Source organism: Balaenoptera borealis (assembly GCF_965194805.1).
Source record: "Balaenoptera borealis genome assembly, chromosome: 17".
Classification (NCBI taxonomy): domain Eukaryota; kingdom Metazoa; phylum Chordata; class Mammalia; order Artiodactyla; family Balaenopteridae; genus Balaenoptera; species Balaenoptera borealis.
In genome coordinates, this window is record NC_138876.1 from 14,254,979 (window position 1) to 14,275,394 (window position 20,416).

At 44.4% G+C, this 20,416-nt stretch overlaps 1 long non-coding RNA gene across 1 annotated transcript in view; it reads right to left on the reverse strand.

Annotated features, from left to right (window-relative positions):
- Positions 1-19,883, reverse strand: part of LOC309614576 — a 50,447-nt gene extending 30,564 nt beyond the window's left edge. Inside the window, exons 1-2 of the long non-coding RNA XR_014236290.1 lie at positions 14,703-19,883; positions 6,605-6,658 (exon numbers count right to left, since the gene is read on the reverse strand). This is a non-coding gene — a long non-coding RNA (uncharacterized lncRNA). The remainder of the gene's footprint in view (positions 1-6,604; positions 6,659-14,702) is intronic.
- Between the last annotated feature and the right edge of the window lie 533 nt (positions 19,884-20,416).

Consider the following 20,416-nt stretch of genomic DNA (forward strand, 5'->3'; position numbering starts at 1 on the left):
GCACTCAGTTTCTCATGGGTGTTCCAAGCTGTTCCCAGAGATATTATCAGCCCTGGGTCGTGGATTACCATATGAACTGACTTCGAGGTGGGAAGGGTTTGCTGGATACCTACTCATTGGTACCCAGCTGTATGCATCTCCCCTTGACCTTTTCTCTTTCAAAGCCCATGCCAAATGCTACCCCCAGCATGACTGCACCCTGCAAAGCTGCATGGGGTAATAGCTCTGCGCACAAATGCAGGCTCAACCATTTAAGAGCTATGCGTCCTTATGCAAGCTATAAACCTCAGTTTCCTGAGCTGTAAAATGGGGATTAACCCTAGCACCTATCACAAAGGTTCCCTGTGAGAATTAAATAAGTCTAACACGTGCACAGTCTCTAGAATAGCACATAACACACAGTAAATACCTCATCAATGTTAGCGATGGCCAGTGATTGTGTGTAGCTTTCCTTTATTCCCTCCTCTGGGAATCATTGCATCTCTGTATTAGCATAACGCCTTTGCCAGGAGGTGCCTGGGAGAGATGTGCTGAGTAACTGATGTTACTTGGGTTGGAAAGCCTGGGACAGCATTGCACAGAGGGTCATGTGTGGGCTTCAGGTCCCACGGCCTGTGCTTGAATTCCAGCCCTGCTACTTACAAAGAGTGACTTCAGCAAGTTACTTAACCTCAGTTTCCTCATCTGTAAAATGGAGATTAAAATAGTTCCAACCCAAAAGGATCTCTGGGCAGATAAACAAGAGAATGCCATGGAGAGTTTGTCAGCACACAGGGACCAGTGCATGGTGAGGGCTGGTATTGCTCTAACGCATGTTAACTTGCTCTCCCAGGGTTTGCTGTCTCAGACACGAGCTGCAGAGAACAAAATAAAGAAAGTGGTGGGTCTGGTGCCTTCTTTGTCCCCTCTCCTTCCCACTCCAAAACAAAACACCTCCTTCCCTTAGTCAATCAGGTGGCCGTGGGGAGGTAACCTTCAAGCACAGAGGACAAAAGTCCTTGTTCTGTCAAATACCATCTGCACGGCCTCGGGCAGGTCCCTGCATATCTTCAAAGCACAGATGCTGGTAACCACTCCACCAAATAAGTCAGTCACATCATTAGTCTACAGGGCCTTCCCTGAAAAGAGCCAGAGAAGCTCCTAGGTGTTGGCTTCTGCACAGCCTTTAGTGATCACTTCTGTGTCCTGCCCTGGGCTAGATGCTGGAGATACAGCGCTATGTGGGGCCTTCAAGTCCTTTCCAATCTCCTGCAGGAAGCAGATGCTTAAAGAGAGAACTACACTAAAGAGTGCTGAGTGGTTGACAGGCTGAGCGCGTCCTCTGAGCAAGGCACTACGCCGAGAGCTCCACGGAGATGACCTCTCTCCACCTCTCAACATCTCTGTGTTGTCCATGCAATTCCTATCACAACCATTTTACAGCTGCAGAAACTGAGACTCAAATAGATTACACAATATACACGGGGCCACACAGCCAATCAACTGCTCTGAGAGAGCACAGAGCAGAAGCATGTAACCCAGCAGGAGCAGAGGGTTTTTTGGGAGAGAGGGCTGTCTGGAGGAGGTGATGTCTGCATCTTGCAACATAAGGAAGAGTCAGCAAAGGGGAGAGGGTTTGGGAAGAGTGGACAGCCAGGGCAGGAGCCGAGGGAACAAAGAGCTGTTCTTTGTTCACACTGTTCCCTGTGAACAGTACAAGAAGCCTATGATGACGGGTGAGGCTAGAAAATAGGGGTCAGGTGACTGAAGTCTTGATTGCCAAGCTGGTAAGAATTGGGGGTTTTATCTGGAAGGCCATGAGGGCCTGTTGAAGGGTTGTAAACAAGAGAACGACATGATCAGCTTTACAATTTTGGAAGCTCTGCTCACCTGCCCTCATAAACATCCGGGCTTCCTGAGCTCCCATCTCCAAGAGGGAGTCTGCAAAAGGTTAAGGGCACCTCGCAGCCAGTACAAGGCCCATTTCCTTTATACCACCACGGTTTGAGCCCATTCCTTCAACTCCACACCATGTATTGACCAAGCTACTTTATCTCTCTGAACCACAATTTCTTCATCTGCAATGTAAAGTAACAGCAATTCTGTGGTCAGAACCTGGGATTATATCTGTAAATGCCTAGTCCAGCACCTGGCCCATTAGACAGGCTCAGTAAAGGAGTTTCCTTCCCCTTTCCTTTTCCTGAGATGCATTCTTCTTGTTCCTAAGCTGAAAATAAACAATTTCTAAACATGTTCTTTGATTGATTGATTGATTGACTGATTGATTGGATGTTTGATATTTTCCACAATCAGTAGTTTTGACTATCCATGAGCAATTCTGAAGGCCTCTGACATGGTAGTGACTTTGAATTTAGCTGAAGTCTGGATTAGAATTACAGAAACAATAAAGCTGGTGAGACAGGCAAGGCACTTAGCAAATGGGTCTGACCATATCAATCAGGTGAAGACTGGGCTGCTGTAACAAAGAAGTCCAAAAATGCAATGGCTTAAATAATACGGAGGCTTCTCTTTCATGAAACAGTCCTGAGATGAGCTGTCCAGGTCAGCAGTGAGGCTCTGCTCCACTTGGTCATTCAGGGACCCAGGCTCCTATGTCCTATTGTTCCACCATCCCCTCGACTAGAATATCATTGCTGTCTGCCTGGTCCAAGTTGGGTCACCATCACAGCTGGGTTCCAGCTGCCAGAGTAAAGAAGAGTTTTGTCCAGTAACTCAAGTCTCAGACCCACAAGTGGCACACATCACTTCCACTGGCAACCACTCAGGCCCGTGGCCACACCTAACTGCTAAGAATGCTGGGAAATGCAATCTAGCTGTCCATCTATGTGCCCAGCCACAATTCTAACAACAGGACAAATGGAAGAATGGATTTTGGAAGCCGACTCACAAACAGAATCTGCCTCCCTGGCTGACCATCGAGCATCTGCAGAATATGAGACTTTGTTGTAAGTCACTATAGGTACTTTACAGATGCATTTTGTTCACCCAACACAGGGGTTTACAGTTTGGGGGAGTCGATAGGCCATTAGACAGGATATTGTCTCTCCAGCTCAGCTCTAGACCTCACCACTCCCTATTTTTATAACCCAGTCCAAATTCACAATTATTTTATATTCTTGGCCCTGTGGGCATTTGAGTCTGGGGCCCCTGTTCTATAATATAAATTATAATTATTATTGAGGCTGGGATAATATTATGGAGATGTTATGACTGAGATTCATACCACCCATCTTGCCACTTATTGTGCTGTTATGTGCCATATCCTTTTATCCCAGTCTGCTTGCTGCTCACCAAAACCCATGTTCTCCTCTTCACCCTGGGTACACAGCTAGACTACATTTCCCAGCAGCAAGGTGTGGCCATGTGACTGAGTTCTCTCCACTGTAACATGAAGAGAAGTATTACTCAGGCCTGGCCCATGAGACCTCCATGTACTCTTTAACTTCTGGTTGAATGGGTGGCTAAAATGACCCCCAGGGTGACCTTAGAAGCTACATCTGTAAGATGACAAAACCACTGGAAGCCAGCATCCCCAGGTGACTGCATGGAGCACAGCCAGCACCAACTTGGAACCACCTTAGACTGTAATGTAACCAAAAACCCTTTCTTGAGCTATGATACATTTGGGGTCTATTTGTTACAGCAGTTAGCCTATCCTGACCAATACACTCCATTTTATAAATGTAGCAATGGACACACAAAGAGGTCAAGACATCTGTTCAGTGTCACAAAGATAACGTGGGAATGCAGGAGTTCAAACCCAGACCCACCAATTTTAAAGCCGGTGCTCAAAATAACTTTTATGCCTCATTTTCAGCCAGGTTTATTGAGGTATTAGTTACATGCAACAAAATTGATCTTTTTTAAGAGTACAGTGACTTCCCTGGTGGTTAGGAGTCCGCCTGCCAACGCAGGGGACATGGGTTTGATCCCTGGTCTGGGAAGATCCCACTTGCCACGGAGCAACTAAGCCCGTGCACCAAAACTACTGAGCCTGCGCTCTAGAGCCCACAAGACACAACTACTGAGCCCGCATGCTGCAACTACTGAAGCCTGCGCGCCTAGAGCCCGTGCTCTGCAACAAGAGAAGCCACCACAGTGAGAAGCCCGCGCACCGCAACAAGGAGTAGCCCCCACTCGCCACAACTAGAGAAAGCCTGCACGCAGCAACGAAGACCCAATGCAGCCAAAAAAAGAAAAAGAGTATAGCTTCATGAGTTTTGACAAATGCAGTCATGTACCCATTAACACAATCAAGACATAGAATATTTCTGTCATTCCCAGAAGGTTTCCTGGGCTTTTTGGCAGTCAATCCCTTTCTCGTCCGTCTTCCCCCAGCCGCTGACAACGATTCACCTGATTTCTGTCTCTGTACTTTTGGAATCACATGTGTGGCCTTTGAAGTCTGGCTTCTTTCACTAATTGTAATGATTTTCAGATCTACCCATGTTGTTGCTTACATCAGGAGTTTATTCCTTTGCTGAGTAGTATTCTGATGCATGGAGGTACCACTATTTGTTTGTCTATTCACCAGCTAATGAAGATCTGGGTTGTTTCCAGGTTAGGGCTGTTACAAGTACAGCTGCTATGAATATTCACATACAGGTATATGTGTGGACTTATATTTTCATTTCTCTAAGGATTGATGGATCAGACAGAAAGTATATGTTTACTTTCATAAGAAAGTGCCAAAGTGTTGTCCAAAGTTGTTTCCCAGATTTTTACAAAGATGGCACCAAAAGTGAAAAAAGAAGCCGTTGTTTCTACCAAAACCCAATCCAAAGCAAAGGCTTTGACGACCAGGAGGACAGTGCTGAAATATGTCCAAAGCCACCAAAACAATGAAGAGCCATATGTCACTTACCTTCCAGCGGCCCAAGACACTGTGGCTCCAGAGGCAGCCCAACTAACTAAGGAAGAGCATCCCCAGGAGAAACAAGCTTGACCATTTGCCATCATCAGGCACCCTGACCATGAAGTTGGCCAAGAAGATCAAGTTCACACTGGTGTTCATCATGGATATCAAGGTCAATAACCATGAGACCAAACAACGCTGTAAAGAAGCTCTACTACCTGGGCTGGCCAAAGCCAACACTCTGACCAGGTCTCATGGTGAGAAGACAGTGTGCATTTGATCCCTCCCTACAATATTTTGGATGTTGCAAAAAAAATTGGGATCATCTAAGCTGAGTCCAGTTGGCTAATTCTAAATATAGCACGCTTTTTTTTTTTACCATCTTAAAAATAAAATGCAGTCATTCCATTTTGCATTCTTACCAGCAATGTGCAAGAATTCCAGTTGGCATTGTCAGTCTTTTTAGCTTTAGTCATTCCAGTGTCTGTGTATTAGTGTTTCATTTTGGTTTTTATTCACATTTCGCTGATGACGAACAGTGCAGAGCATCTTTTTAATGGACCTACTGGCCATTTGTACATGATCTTTGGTAAAGTGTTTATTAAAAAATTTTTTGACCATTTCTTAATTAGATTGTTTGTCTTGCAAATATTTTCTCCCAGATTGTGGCTTATCATCTCATTTCCTTAATACTGTCTTTCAAAGGGCATATGTTTTCATTTTGATGAAGTAGAATTTATCATTTTTTTTCTTTTATGGTTTGTGTTTTCTGTGCTGTCATTTTTTTTTTTTTTTATGATTTAAAATTGCGTTTACACCTCATCTAGAGAGCTTTCTCTGCAAGATGAAATTGGATGTTTTTAGAAGGTTAAATTTACACATCAGATTTACTTTGGCGGGGGAGTGAGGGAGTGGCTGGGTTTTCATTTGGTGTGTTGTGACTTTCTGAAATTTGTGTTTATGACAGTAACCACCAAATGAGAAAGAAAAAATTAGGGCAATTTGAAAAGGCAGTTCAGAAGTTTTGTGAGCACAAGACGCTCTCAGCAGAAGCCTGATTCAGGAGGTAACAGAGGAGGGAGTCTTGCTAAATGAGCAGAACGCAGCAGACAAGATCCACGGGCCTGGCACCAACTATTTTAAACCTGTGGGCAGGTCTCCAACCCCCGACCTGCACTTGACCAAGAGAAAATGATTTCTACTGCTTAAGGAGGCTCCCTCCTGGAAGGGCCATTTATTCCCTCCCACGTTGGGCAGACTTTAATAAGCAAAGCACACAGCTTCTTGCGAACAGCCCAGACAGGAGGATTAACTCATTCTTTCCCCTGCAGTTACAACCAGCCAGATAATTCTGGAACAATTTGAGTCCCAGTTTAACAGGAAGGGCCGACAGTAGATAGCAGATTTCCCATGGCTCTCGCGGTGTCCTGCTGGCTGTGGAGCCCACTGGAGCTTGTCCAAGGAATTTCAGGGTTGACATTACGTGGCTGCCAAGACTGCAACTGCTGACCCGGGCTAATTCGAGACAGTGTCTGTGCCTGCTGCTGTGTATGGGTCCATTCTGCAGCCATTCCCATCAGGGCCTCATCCCAAAAGATGGCATAAAAGGTCACATGGTCTGGACTCACTGGAACTAAAAGGCCATCTGTCTAAATCTGGATTTTTAAAGAAAGAGATACACAGGGTAATGAAAAAGAGAGTGCCCGAACTTTGGTGTCAGGAGGCTTGAGTTAAAGCTGCCCTACTTACCAGCTGTGTGACCGAGGCAATGCTTTCCACCTCCCTGGTCCTCCAGTTCCTCACCTATAAAACATGGATTGATGAAATCACAGAAGAGTCCATGCAATGACCAAAAGCTACCCAGCTCAGTTAGTCCTTGGCACACAGTGAGTCTTCAATAAATGTGAGTCCCCTTGCTGTACCTTGTCTCTTCTTTCCCCTACAGACAGGTTGTGAGCAAGTCGGTGAAATAAACAGCTGGAGTTAATACTCAGCCCCTTCGAATGTACGTTGGTGCAGCCACTATGGAAAACAGTATGGGGGGGCTTCCCTGGTGGCGCAGTGGTTGAGAATCTGCCTGCCTATGCAGGGGACACGGGTTCGAGCCCTGGTCTGGGAAGATCCCACATGCCGCGGAGCAACTGGGGCCGTGAGCCACAACTACTGAGCCTGAGCGTCTGGAGCCTCTGCTCCGCAACAAGAGAGGCCGCGATAGTGAGAGGCCCGCGCACCGCGATGAAGAGTGGCCCCCACTCGCCGCAACTGGAGAAAGCCCTCACACAGAAACGAAGACCCAACACAGCCAAAAATAAACATAATAAATAAATAATAAATAAAAATTTAAAAAAAGAAAACAGTATGGGGGTTCCTTTAAAAACTAAACATAGAGCTACCATATGATCCAGCAATCCCACTCTTGGGTATGTATCCAGAAAAGATGAAAACTCTAATTCCAAAAAATACATGCATCCCAGGCTTCATAGCAGCATTACTTACAATAGCCAAGACATGAAAACAGCCTAAGTGTCCATCAGCAGACAATTGGTTTAAGAAGATGTGGTGTATATACACACTGGAATACTACTCAGCCATAAAAAGAATGAAATATTGCCATTTGCAGCAACATGGATGGACCTAGAGATTATCATACTAAGTGAAGTAAGTCAGAGAAAGAAAGACAAATATTGTATGATATCACTTATATGTGGAATCTTAAAAAAAATGATAAAAATGAACTTATTTATGAAACAGAAACAGACTCACGGACATAGAAAATAAAGTTACGGTTACCAAAGGGGAAAGGGAGGAGGGGGAGGGATAAATTAGGAGTGTGGGATTAACAGATACAAACTACTATATATAAAATAGATAAACAACAAGGATTTACTGTTTAACACAGGAAACAATATTCAATATCTTACAATAACCCGTAATGGGAAATAATCTGAAAAAAATATATATGTATAAATAACTGAATCACTTTTCTGTACACCTGAAAGTAACACAGTATTGTAAATCAACTACACCTCAATAAAAAAAAAAAAAAGAAAAAATACTCATCCCCTTCATAGTTGTGAACATGGACATATTACTTAACCTCTGTGTGTTTCAGCTTCCATATTGGTAAAGAGTGTTCTGAAGTGAGAGACCTGGGCTGAAAATATTGATCTGGGCAACATCAACAGTGGAAGGAGAAGAAACTGTTTAGGTGACATGTGTTTCAAGAAGAGGAACAAGGTGAGGTCAGAACAGGGGATACGCCAGCACTCAAGGGTCAGCTGGAGGATGGGGTGAAAGTTGAAGAAGCCAAGAAGAATGACAAGAAGTGTCCGGGGAAATGTGGATGCCACAAAGAGCGCCAGGAAGAGAAAATCTAACACATCTCCAGGGCGCTTGGCTCTCGGGAGCTTATTTATTTCAGGGAAGTGATGGGGGTGAAGGTAGTGGATTGAGGTGGGTGGATATACGAGTTGAGAATGAGGGGAAAGAAAAGGAACTACAATTAAAAAGCTAAAGCCAGGGGACTGGGACTTCCCTGGTGGCACAGTGGATGGGACTCCGTGCTCCCAATGCAGGGGGCCTGGGTTCAATCTCTGGTCAGGGAACTAGATCCCACATGCATGCCGCAACTAAGAGTTCTCATGCCACAACTAAGGAGCTGGCAAGCCACAACTAAGGAGCCCACCTGCGGCAACTAAGACCCAGTGCAACCAAATTAATTAACTAACTTAAAAAAAAAAAAAAAGAAGCTAAAGCCGGTAGGGTTAAGTCATTATGTCAAGACAGGAAGAGCTTGATGCATTAAAATGTCACAGGAAGGAAAAGGAGAAGATAAGGACAGAAAGTTACAGAAAGACGTCAGGAGCCAAGAGTTTGTTGGGTCAGTGTGGGAAGCCAACGTCCAGGTCACTGCGGTATTTGATGAAACCCTTCATGGCGGGGGGGGGCGGGGGGGACGTGGTGTTGTATGAACTTGCACAACATTGACTCCTGAGTGATAGGGAGCAAGGTCAGGGTAGTAAACAGCCCTGGTGACCCTGTGACCTGGCACTGGCCCAAGGAGTGAGTGCATACATGGGGATTCCACCTGAAGCTCCAGTCTCTAGAAGGTGCTAAGAGCAGGGGGAAGACTGGAGAGCCGCTGTATTTGTCCATGGACTGCTCAGAAGGCAGCGAGGATGAAGTCCAGTCATGACGGTGGGCACTATCTCCATTCCCCCCTGGAATTTGAGAAACCTCATGCGCCGTCAGGTACAGCAGGGCAGGAGGAGGAGCAGAGAATCTGAGTCTTGAGGAGAAGGCTCAATCTTCTGGGGTTCCACAGTAGTAGTGGTTTTGACTCATATCTGTCTTGTCCTTTGCAAAGTGATTTCACTGGCATTGTCTTAATTTTGGAAGAATGAGTCCCATTTTACAGAAATGGGAAATAGTTTTGGGAAAGTTCAGTGGCTTGCTCAAGATCACAGAGTGGGGAATGGCAGGGCTGGGATGGAGACCCCTGTTTCTGTGATTCGTGGTCCAACTCTCCCCACCAGGGTGCTTCTGAAATCAACCCAACCAAACACACATTTCTTAGGCACCCTTGTGTGCTAGGCACCACATGAAGGCATTGATGATTAATTTCATGAGTGGCAGACATGTTAGTTGTTGCCCAATACCCACTCCACACTCCTTGCTGCTACCGAGCTCTGATTTCACTTGAGGTAACAAAGTGTCTTTGACTGGACCAAACCACACATGACAATCCTGCTCCTCGGTTTCCTGCAACTTAAGGGTGGTAACATGACCCATTTCTGGCCAATGAGGTATAAGGAGAAATCCGCCAGGTGGGGTTTCTGGGAAGATTCTACTTTCTCCCTCTCTCTTTTTTTTTTTTTTTTTTTGGCTGTGTCATCTTAGATCCCTGACCAGGATTTAACCCGGGCCACAGCAGTGAAAGCACCGAGTCCTAACTACTGGACAGCCAGGGAAACTCCCCTCTACTTTCTTGAGAAGAGGGGACAGACTCAGCTGTGTCTCCCAGTCCTTCTGCTTCCCTAGTCCCCTTTCCCCTGCCTTGCTTGTAACCTGAGGCCTCAGGATGGCCACCTTGCATCCTGCAACCATAAGACCACAGCAGGATGTGGAAGATGAAGAGGAGAAACAACTCAGATCTCTGGTGGCACCATCAAACAGCTGAACCAATGCCAGCATCCCCTACCTCCAAACTTCTTGCCATGTGAGGAGAAAGAAATATCTGTTTACTCCAGCCATTGGTATTGGATTCCTATTACCTGCAGATGAATGTATTCTAATTGATAAACAGGCCCACTCAGGGAGGTAAGCCCTGGAGACAAAATCAATAATCCAATTGGATTATGTTTACTTGTGTGTTTACTGATTCCAGCTGTGATGGCTGATTTTATATGTCACCTTGATTGGACCACAGATACTTAGTCAAACATCATTCTGGTTGTTTCTGTGAGGATGTTGTTGGATACAATTAACATTTAAATCGGTAGACTGAATAAAACAGATTGCTCTCCCTAAAGCTGGTGGGCCTCGTCCAATCAGCTGAAAGCCTGAATAGAACAAAACCTCGACCATTTACCCAGTGAGAGGGAATTCCTCCTGCCTGACTGCCTTTGATCTAGGACATCGACTTTTTTTACTGCCTTCAGACTCAAACTGAAACATCAGCTTTCCTGGGTCTCCAATTTGCCAGCTGCAGATCTAGGAACTTGAGAGCTTAGATAATTACGTGAGCCAATTTCAATAAATAAATAATAGATGATAGATAGACAGATAGATAGGTGAGAGATAAATCCTATTGGCTCTGTTTCTCTGGAGGACCTTGAATAATACATCAGCTGTCTTTTATTTTCTACATACAACCTTGTATATAAACAGAGCAGTTATATTCATAATAGCCCAGAAATGGAAATAGCTCACATGTCTATCAACAGGAGAATGAACAAACAAATTATTATATTTGGAACACTACTAAGCAATAAAAAGGAACCACTGCTGGTATACATAAAATCATGGAAGCATCTCAAAAGCATTACGCCAAGTGAACAAAGCCAGGCACAAAAGACCACATACTGTATGGTTCCATTTATATGAAACTCTAGGAAAAGATGAATCTGATATACAGTGGCTGTAAGCTGATCAGTGGTAGCTGGGACCAGGTACAAGGGAATGTTGCATGATAGAAATGTGTTCCCTGTCATTATTGTAGTGGTGGTACATGGGTGTATACATTTGTCAAACTCATCAAACTATATACTTAAAGTGGATACATTTTATTTATGTAAATTATACCTCATTTAAGTAGATAATGCAAAACAATGTTTTTTAATTTGAAGTGGGTCACATAGATGGAGATAATCCAAATATATATAAACAAAGAAATGGAGGAAAGAAAGTCTGAATGGAAGATAAATCCAGGGAGAAAGTCAATTCACAAAGTACGTACACATCAATCCCTTGACCAAGTGAAGCTACAAATTGGGATTTGAGCTTCCCAGAAGCCAAAGCAAAAAGAGAAAAAGAAATACTCACAAGCTCTCACATGTCCATAGGAGAAAAATCACAGTGTGTATAAAATAAAATTGGACCACAGAGATATGGTGCCTTCTGAGTGTGGTGGGAACACAGAGAAGGAAGTGACTAATTCTGTTTGGGAAAACCAGGAAATGCTACAGAGATGAGGGTAGGAAAAAAAAATAGCTAATGCTGACTGTTTGGGGAGCGTGGATGTGAGAGGGGTGGGATTGGGCTTCTGGATGGGAAACAATCAGCTTAACTCATTTCCTAGATGTCCTTCAACTGTGAAGTGGGGGGATCAGAGGTTTCATTCTCAGGAAGCAGGAAGAAGGCTGGGGCCCGAGCCTATGTCTCTGCAAGGCCTGAGGAAGGAACTGCTACCCCACAGCCAGGAGGGGTGTGTAATTTATTTACCCACCAGTTTGCCACAGGTCCAGCCAAATGAGGTGCAGACCCCAGCTGGATCTTGTCTGGAAGGCCTTTGCCAGGTCAGCACTAACCCTTTTGCTGCTGGATTGTGGGGTGGCGGGGGTCCCTGAGGAGGGTCGGAGCCGTGAGGGAGGCAAAGGGCTCAGCAGCCCATACAGAGCACTTTAGTATTTTAGCAGGCGCAGCCAGAGTCATGCCTGATTATCACCAGCTAATGAGAATTCCTGAGCTTGGTCAACGGCCCACGTTCAGGAATTTGCTATTCATGAGAAATGTCAACTTTATGAAAACACGCCCTGTGTGTCAGCTCTTTTTCCCACATTCAGGGTTTACAGCTGACGAGAGTTGGTTTCACATGATTTGCTGATGGGGGAAGAGGTCGTAATCCAGGAAACTGCTCTGGCAAATCATCCCTGAGCCAGCAGAGCCTTCTGGAACATTCTTTTTATTTTTCCCCTTAGAACCCACTTGGAAAGGGAAGTGTTGGGATTTAAGCAAGGCTAGAGTGGAAGACTTGGTGCCCAAAGGAATACTAGAGCAGACCGATGAGGCCACCAAAACCTGAATTCATTTTTCCCAGTGTACATACGAAATGGCTACCAGATTGAGAGGAATACTGGAAACTTCGCAGGAATCCCAGGGTGATGAGAATTGTTATTCAGGAGTATGATGTTTCATGATATGACATTACTTTCTTCATTTATAGGATTGAAAGTATAAAGTCTGCTCTGTATAATATGCGACCTTTCTGGCCCTGGGTACATAACGGGACTCATTTCAACAAAGCACCAGCCCCTTGGAGAGAACTGCCCCACATCTGGTCCCTTGACTTTCTTTTTTTTTTTTTTTTTCCGGGGGGGGGGGGTGAGTGGGAGAGAATTTTAATACATTCACCAAATTAAAGGACAAGAACATACTGTAGGCACAACTTAAGACAATTTAGAATCATAAACAAAATGTGAGGTAGACTGACTAGTGAAATTCACCAAATTTTGGTTAAGAAAATTTTACAGTAATAAAGTAACACAGGTGCTTCCTTTTCTAAAAATCACAAAAAGCATTTGCATAAATTACAGCCAAAAAAATTGAATACAACAATTCTCATTGTAATTTTAGTTTACATTCAGTATTAACCTGTGTGAACTGTCATATGTGGCAAAGTTCAACAGGTCTATAGGTCAGTTATTATGCAGGCCTAGTGAACACATTCACACCACAATATTCTGAAGGGATGGCAAGGCTCGAAGTGGAACACACCAAGGTACGTATTAACCAGTCATGGTGTCCTGTGCTTGTGCAGTTTTATCCTTGCAGGAGAACGACCTAACATTCCCTAAAGAATTATACTGATAAGGTGATTTTAAAAGATCCAAACCTTAGTAAGATAGGCATTGAAAAGAACAGGCAGGTCAATTTGAATTCTCCATCATTGTGGTGATGGTCTTTTGGCTTTATTCTGGCATTTCTCTTCCCCAGAGTTAAATAGTATTTAAGAGATCATAATCATTTGATTTTTCAGAGTGCAGCCCTAACTAATATGGGGTCCCCTCAGGTCAAGTAACTACTTTAAAAAATTTTCCTTAGACTATGAAGCCATAAAGCCTGAAGAAACCCTGAGAGGCCATCTGCCCCAGGTACAACTGTTTTAGGATTATTTCAAGTATTTTATTTGCCCTATATAGTAAATATTTTTGGAATATTGCACAAATAGTGTGTTTCTTGATATCATCTGCATTAGGCCCTTTCAACAAAACAGGAACAATTGAAATACATTCATATCTAAATCAGCCTGCTTCAGAACGTACCTCTTTGCCAAAAATTCTGCTGAACTAAAATTGAGTATTTTTAAAGCATCTATAAGGCAGGTCCTCTTTCAAGGTCAGTTAAACATGGAGTTTAAAGGAATTGTTCATTTCAAGATACATTTAAAGCATCATAAGTAGCTATATTAAAACCAAAGAGATCTGAAACCATTTTCAGATTAGTACATGCCATCTTTTCACTAGCTGTAAACTCCTTGTTATCACAAACTAATAAAGCTGGTCAGTTAACACTATTTGTTCTAAGTAAATGCAGGCTTCAGGCCATAAATATGACATCGATTCAAGTTAAAAATGGCCATTTAAAGTGGGAATAAAGTGGTACATATGGGCTAATGAGAAAAATGCCCTTGACTTTCTTTTTTGCTCCTAATCTGACTTCTGAACCAACGGATAATTACCTTCATAAGGATAACAATGCCATCCTATGGAATTCCAGCAGGGCCTGTCCAGAGGATATATATTCTAGGCCACAGGCTGGGAAGGGATATTTCTGAAGGTGAACTTCCTTACATGCAGAGACCCTGGATTTTCAAGGTTTGGAGTGATAACTCTGGATGGAGCCAAGCACAGGAAATACTAAAGCTCTACAAGCACTCAGAGAGAACAGGAAGGGCTGGACTCCCACTGCCCCAGCCCTCCTCGAGGGCCCGGCCAGCCCCTGCCAAGTTCCCAAAGGACCGCGACAGCATAGAGCCAACTAAATCCTAATGACTGGGTTTGTATGGCACCCCAAGGTTTTCAAGGGCTCTCAGCCAACCTCCCACAGCCCAACAAGGAAGGTTCAGAAGGCTTTACTGAGATTGGGAAACTGAGGCCCAGAAAATTGCCCCGCGTCACACAGCTAGTCAAGGGGGAGATCGCCTAGTTATAAACAGCTTGGTCTTTGCAGTCAGAGGAATCTCGCAGAAACCTTGGCTGGCTGCCCTCAGCTTATTACCTCACTCCCTGGAGCTGGTTTCCTCCCCTGCAGTATGGCGCACGCTCCAGGAGCAGGGTTCCGGGGCCACACTGCCAGGGGTCACAGCTCCACCGCGTAACAGTTGTGTGATCGTGGGCAGGTTACTTACCCTCTCTGTGCCTTGGTTTCCTCATCTATAATGCGGGGATGATACCGGTACCCATGGCACACACAGCACAGTGACTCTCACAAACATATGTGGGGAGAAAGAAGCCAAACCCAAAAGGCCATAGTGCGTGATTCATTATATTTGGTATTCAAAAACGAGCCAACTGCTTAATGAGCGTAGGGTTTCCTTGTGGAGTGCTGAAAATGTTTTGGAACTAGATAGAGCTGTTGGTTGCACAACCGTGTGAATGTACTAAATGGCCCTGGATTGTGCACTTTAAGGTGGTGAATTTTCTTATATGAATTTCACCTTTAATAAAAATAATTTTTTAAATGGGCCAAACTCGTCTTCAGTGCTACAAGTCAAAAGAGTGGTCACTTGGGGGTGAGGAGAAGATGGGAGGGGACACGAGGGAGCCTGCTGGGAAATGTCCTGTATCTTAATCTAGGTGCTGGATGATCACAGAGGTAAAAACTGATCGAACTCCATGCTTGAGATGTATGCATTTAGAGGGTTGTTGTGAAAATGAAATGAGGTCATCCGCAGCAAGCCCTTTAAACAGCCCTAGCACATCATAAATGCTCAATAATTTGTAACTCCCATTAGTATGATTATCTCATACTGTTAGGAGGATTGGTTGACACAATACACACAGCTTCTTTAGTATAGAAGCTGGCTTTTCATATGGCCCCCAAATAGAGGCAATTTTCATTAATTTTAATTTGAACCCAAACCTTCTGGCTCAAGATTCATAGCATTTTGCAAAGCAGTGTGCTGCCCACTCCCGGGGGTTGTTTTGACATTAGCTTTGTGGAAAAGAGCCAAGGACTTAAGGATTAGGGGTTGGTACAACATAGCGCTGCCTCTGGATAAACTGGGTTACCTCCCCCAGGCCAGCTTGGGTACAAAGCAAACTGTTTGCCATCACACAGGCAGAACTTGGAAGGGAAATGCATCTCTCGCTCGCCCAAAGTCTGATGGTATGCAGGGAGAGACTGTCCTTGCTAACTCCTGCTTCCATTGGCCCCTGGCAAGCAGAGCCCACCCTGCTCGTTAACATGCTCATTTTATTTGCTTCCTATGCTGCCCGATTTCTTTTGATTGGCAAGCTTTATACAAACCCCAAAGAATGACACCTCCCGTCCACTGGGTCACCAAGTCCCCGGTACATCCTTACTTCCCCAGGACCTGAAAGGTGTGACAGCTTTCATTCATTGTGTGTCTCTCCTTCCAAACCCAACTCTCTGCAGGCATCAGTCCTGCTAGGGCTTGGTCATCTTTTCAGCCTAAGCATAGCTCCTGGAACTTAATAACAGGAACTTAATAAATGTGTGAGGAAGGAAGGGAGAAAGTAAGGGGCTCCCTGGCTGGGCAGACCTTTGCGAACACAATGATTTCCCTACCTTCTGATCCCAAGAAGATTCATTCAGAAACAAAACCCTGAAGCAGAAAGAGCTTGATCTCAGGTGGGAAAGGCAATGGCTTCCTGGTTCATTCTGAGTCCATTTAGAAAAAGTTATCAAGATCCAGAAATTGCAGTAATTGTTGCTTTGGGGGTGGGGAGTTGGGGGGGTGAAATTAGGTGCAAAACAAAATGTGTAATCTTTTTGTTTTGTTTTCATTTGGGGTTCAGGTTCTCTTATCTCTTATCAGCATGGTGATTTCGTGAGCATATAATGTCAACCACAACACATTTTCATCTAAACTTAACTGAATTTAGATCTTAAAAATAAGTGCAACCCTTTACCTCCATGGTCTTCCTCCCAAAAACCCATAACTCCAGACTGATCATGAGAAAAGCATCAGGCAAATCCCAATCCAGGAACGTTCTACAAAATACCAGACTGTTACGCCTCAAACCTCGTTAAAAGGTCAAACTCAAAAGGTCATCAAAAACAAAGAAGGTTTGAGAAACTATCATCGCCAAGAGGAGTCTAAGGAGACACACACAAAAAATGGAATGTGCTCTCTTAGATGGAATCCTGGAACAGGAAAAGGACATTAGATGAAAAACTAAGGAGACCTAAATAAACTCTGGATTTTTAGTTACTAACAATATATCAATATCGGTTCATTAATTGTACAAAAAAGAAAAAGAAAAGAGTCCCATTCTAATTTAAGACATTACTAATAGAGAAAACTAGGTGTAGAATATATGTGAACTCTCTGTACTATCATTGCAATTTTTCTGTAACTCTAAAACTATCTTTAAAAAATGAAATTCTTTTTTAAAAATGTTCTACAGAGCATTGTCCAAAATGTCAGTAACCCAGTCCCACTCACGACTCCCCTCCAAAATGTACCTGGTCATCAAGACTTTAACACCTCAGAGACGCCATCTCTCTTGTGTTTCTTAGCCCCAAAGCGCCAGACCACCATTTAAGGTTAAAGACAATTGGGGGTAGGATGGGGAAATGACCCTGCCTGGGCTGCCCCCCATTCCAGAAATTAAAATGACTCTAATATGTTTAGCTACAAACTAACAATTTGCTTATTCCAGGTATCCAAACTTGACAATTTAGTCATTTAGGAGAGCTGTTGCAATTTTATTGCATGCCAAGCATCGAGAACTATCCATGAGAAAGACAGATAAGGTCCCTTCCCTCCTGGGGATTCTGGTCACATTCCAGGATGCATGACAGACAGCTGGGCCAGGGAGGGGATGAGGGTGTGACGGTGACCGAGAGACCCTCTGCTCAGGGTTTGCTCCAGGCGCAGTGATGTGTGGTCAGGCCCCATCCGCACCCTCTGCTCTCACCTCTCTTCAGACCAGAGAGCTGGTTAACTGAGGTTTGATACAGCCTGCAGCATTTGGGTCAGAGATTTTTCCAGCCCAAGTGACCGGAGGCTTGAATATGATCCTGAAGGCAAGGAAAGGTTTCTTCAGTTAGCTCCATTACTTTGGCAAGTCATTACCAGCTCTTCCTTAGACAAACACTCCTTGCGTGTCCAGTGAGTATGAGCCACTGTGCTAAGTGATGGTGATCGTACAAGATAAGTCTCCGGGAGCTCAGAGTCTAATGTGAGACACAAAACAGAGAAAATGATGTGAGTCTGAAAACAGACTGAGAAAATACAGCGTGAGGAGGGTTCGGGTATAGAGATAGAGATCTGCAAGGCTTCCCCAGGCCAGACCCCATGAATAAAGTTATTTTTTTTAAATCAACTTTATTAAGGTGTCATTTACATAAGTAAAATAATCTGTTTTAACTGTTCTATGAGTCTGACAAATGTATACACCTGTGTAACCACCCCCACAAGCATGATCTAGAATAACTTTATCACCTTAAAAATTTCCTTTGTTAGTTCTAGGAGTCCTTTTGCAGATTGCATAGGGTTTTCTATATAAGTGGTCATTATCTGTGAATAAAGAGCGTTTTACTTCCTTCTTTCCAAAAAAACCAAAAATTTCCTATGTGCATCTTTGTACCCAATCCCTGCCCTCTCCACCCCCAACCCCTGCAAACCACTGATGAGTTTTGTTATCATAGTATTGCCTTTCCTAGCACTTCCTGGAATCATACAGTCTTTTGTTTCTGGTCCCTTTCATTTAGTCTCATGTCTCTGAGAGTCATCCACGTTGTTGTGTATGAGTACAGTCCTTTTTGTTGCTCAGCAGTACTCTGTCATATGGATGTACCACGAGTGGTTTATCCATTCACCAACTGATGGACACTTGGGCTGCTTCCAGTTTGGGGCTATCCTAAGTAAAGCTGCTATTGACCTCAGTCTTAAAGGACCGTGAGGGTTAGTCTAGAATATTCTAGAAAAGAAGATCAGCAAAGGGAGGAGGAAAAAGAAAGACTGGAGAAAGAGACAGAGGAACAGCCATGGCACCAATACGAAGGGAAGACGTTGAAAAGACACGGCATGATTTTCAGCAGGAGGATCCCTTGATACAGCTTGCTGATTGGAGCCTGAAGATGACCTACGAGGACTGGATCTAGTTGTTTGTGATATGCACCAAACATCCAGGAAGGGAGGTTCAATGAGAAGTGGGAAAAGATCTGTCTGAGTACACAGTTGGCATACAATGGCTGAAGCCATGGGTGTTGGTGAGATCACCCAGGCAAAGCACATAGAGTGAGGAGTTATTTGAGGGCTCCTCTGTCTCCCCCACGGGCATAGAAGAACCAGGCTGAGCATAGTACAGTGGTTAAGAACATGGACTCTGGGGCCAGACTTCTGGGCTTCAAATGCCAGCTGTGTGACATGGGGTAAGTCACTTGGTCTCAGTTTCCTTGTCTATAAAATGGTTTATAATATACCTACTCATGGGGTTGATATAAGGATTAACTGAGTTCATTCATGCATAGCTTTTAGAACACCATCAGACACTTGCACATGAGAGGTGCTACTATTATTAATGTGTATTAAGGTGTTAGCTATTATTAATCCAAAAAAGAAAAAAAGTCCAGGGTGTAGGTAGCAGGGAGACCTAAATTTGAATGCCGTCTCCATGCAAGGCAAGCTGAATGACACTGAGAAATCTAACATCTCTGAGCTGAAAATTCCTTACCTGAAAAATGAGGATAATACTTCCTACCTCACTAAGTTTTGGAAGGAGTAAATGAGTACCAGATCAAAAGAAGAAACAATCAAAGACTTCTCCCTACAGGGTTAATCTCTGTTCCCTCCTCTGCTCCTTTATGTTCCCCTGGAACACTATGTTTTTCATTTCCAGCACTACCCTCACCACTATAGTGGACTGTTTCCTGGTTTATTAGTCAGGATGGTCTAGGTTATGCTGCAGTAACAAAGAGCACCGGATTCTCAGTGGCTTACAACAGCCCAGGTTTACTTCTCACTCACCCTATGTGTCCAGCACAGATTGGTTGCCCCTCTGTTCAGCTTCACTCAAGAACTCAATTGGACAGTACATCCCATTTTGTGGACATTGCTGGTCATCATGAGAGAGAGAAAAGAAAAACACGTTAAAGAAGGTGTTGACTTTTAAAACTTCCACCTAGAAGTAATACACATTTATTCTTTTGACATTTCATTATTCAAAGCAAGTTAAACGACCACACGGGTGTTTAACGTGGCAATGATGTGCAATCCTACTCAAAGGGGACAGGAATACTCTATCACACCTGGGCCGCTAAACTGAGAGCCTCGGGAAGACAAGAACCGGGCACTAGTCACAGCCACAACCCCACCCTGGCATAGTGCCCTTGAGGGTTGATGAATTAAGACTGAGAGCGCTTCCATTTGGCCTAGGTTTACTCTGCTCCAAGGTGGAAAGCCCTGCTCCAGTCACTGCTCCTGTAGAAAGGGGAGTGAGCCTGCTGTCATCAGAGGGCAAAGCAGTCCCCCTTCCAGGTCACCAGAAGCCAGTGCGTTTGCTGACCAGTGAAGCAACTCCCACAGCCACCAGCTGCTCCCCAGTTCCCCAAGGGACCAAGCTCCTTTTGTATGTGGGCACAAGATAATAATTCACCACGTGCTTTACAAGCATTGTTTCATTTGGCCTTCAAAACACGCCTGGGAACCCTCTGATGCAGGCAGGTAGCATCAACCCCAGTGGGCAGATGAGTCCATCAGGACAGTGGAAACCCTTGCGCATGGCTTCCTCCTTCCGTCTGTCCATCCTCTGGGGAGACCCCCCTCTGTCCTCTGCCCTGAAGCTGCCTTCAGCCAGCCCAGCCCACAGGGGTCTGACCTCCAGGCCCAGGATTCCGATGGCATTTGCACGGACACCACACAGCACAGCC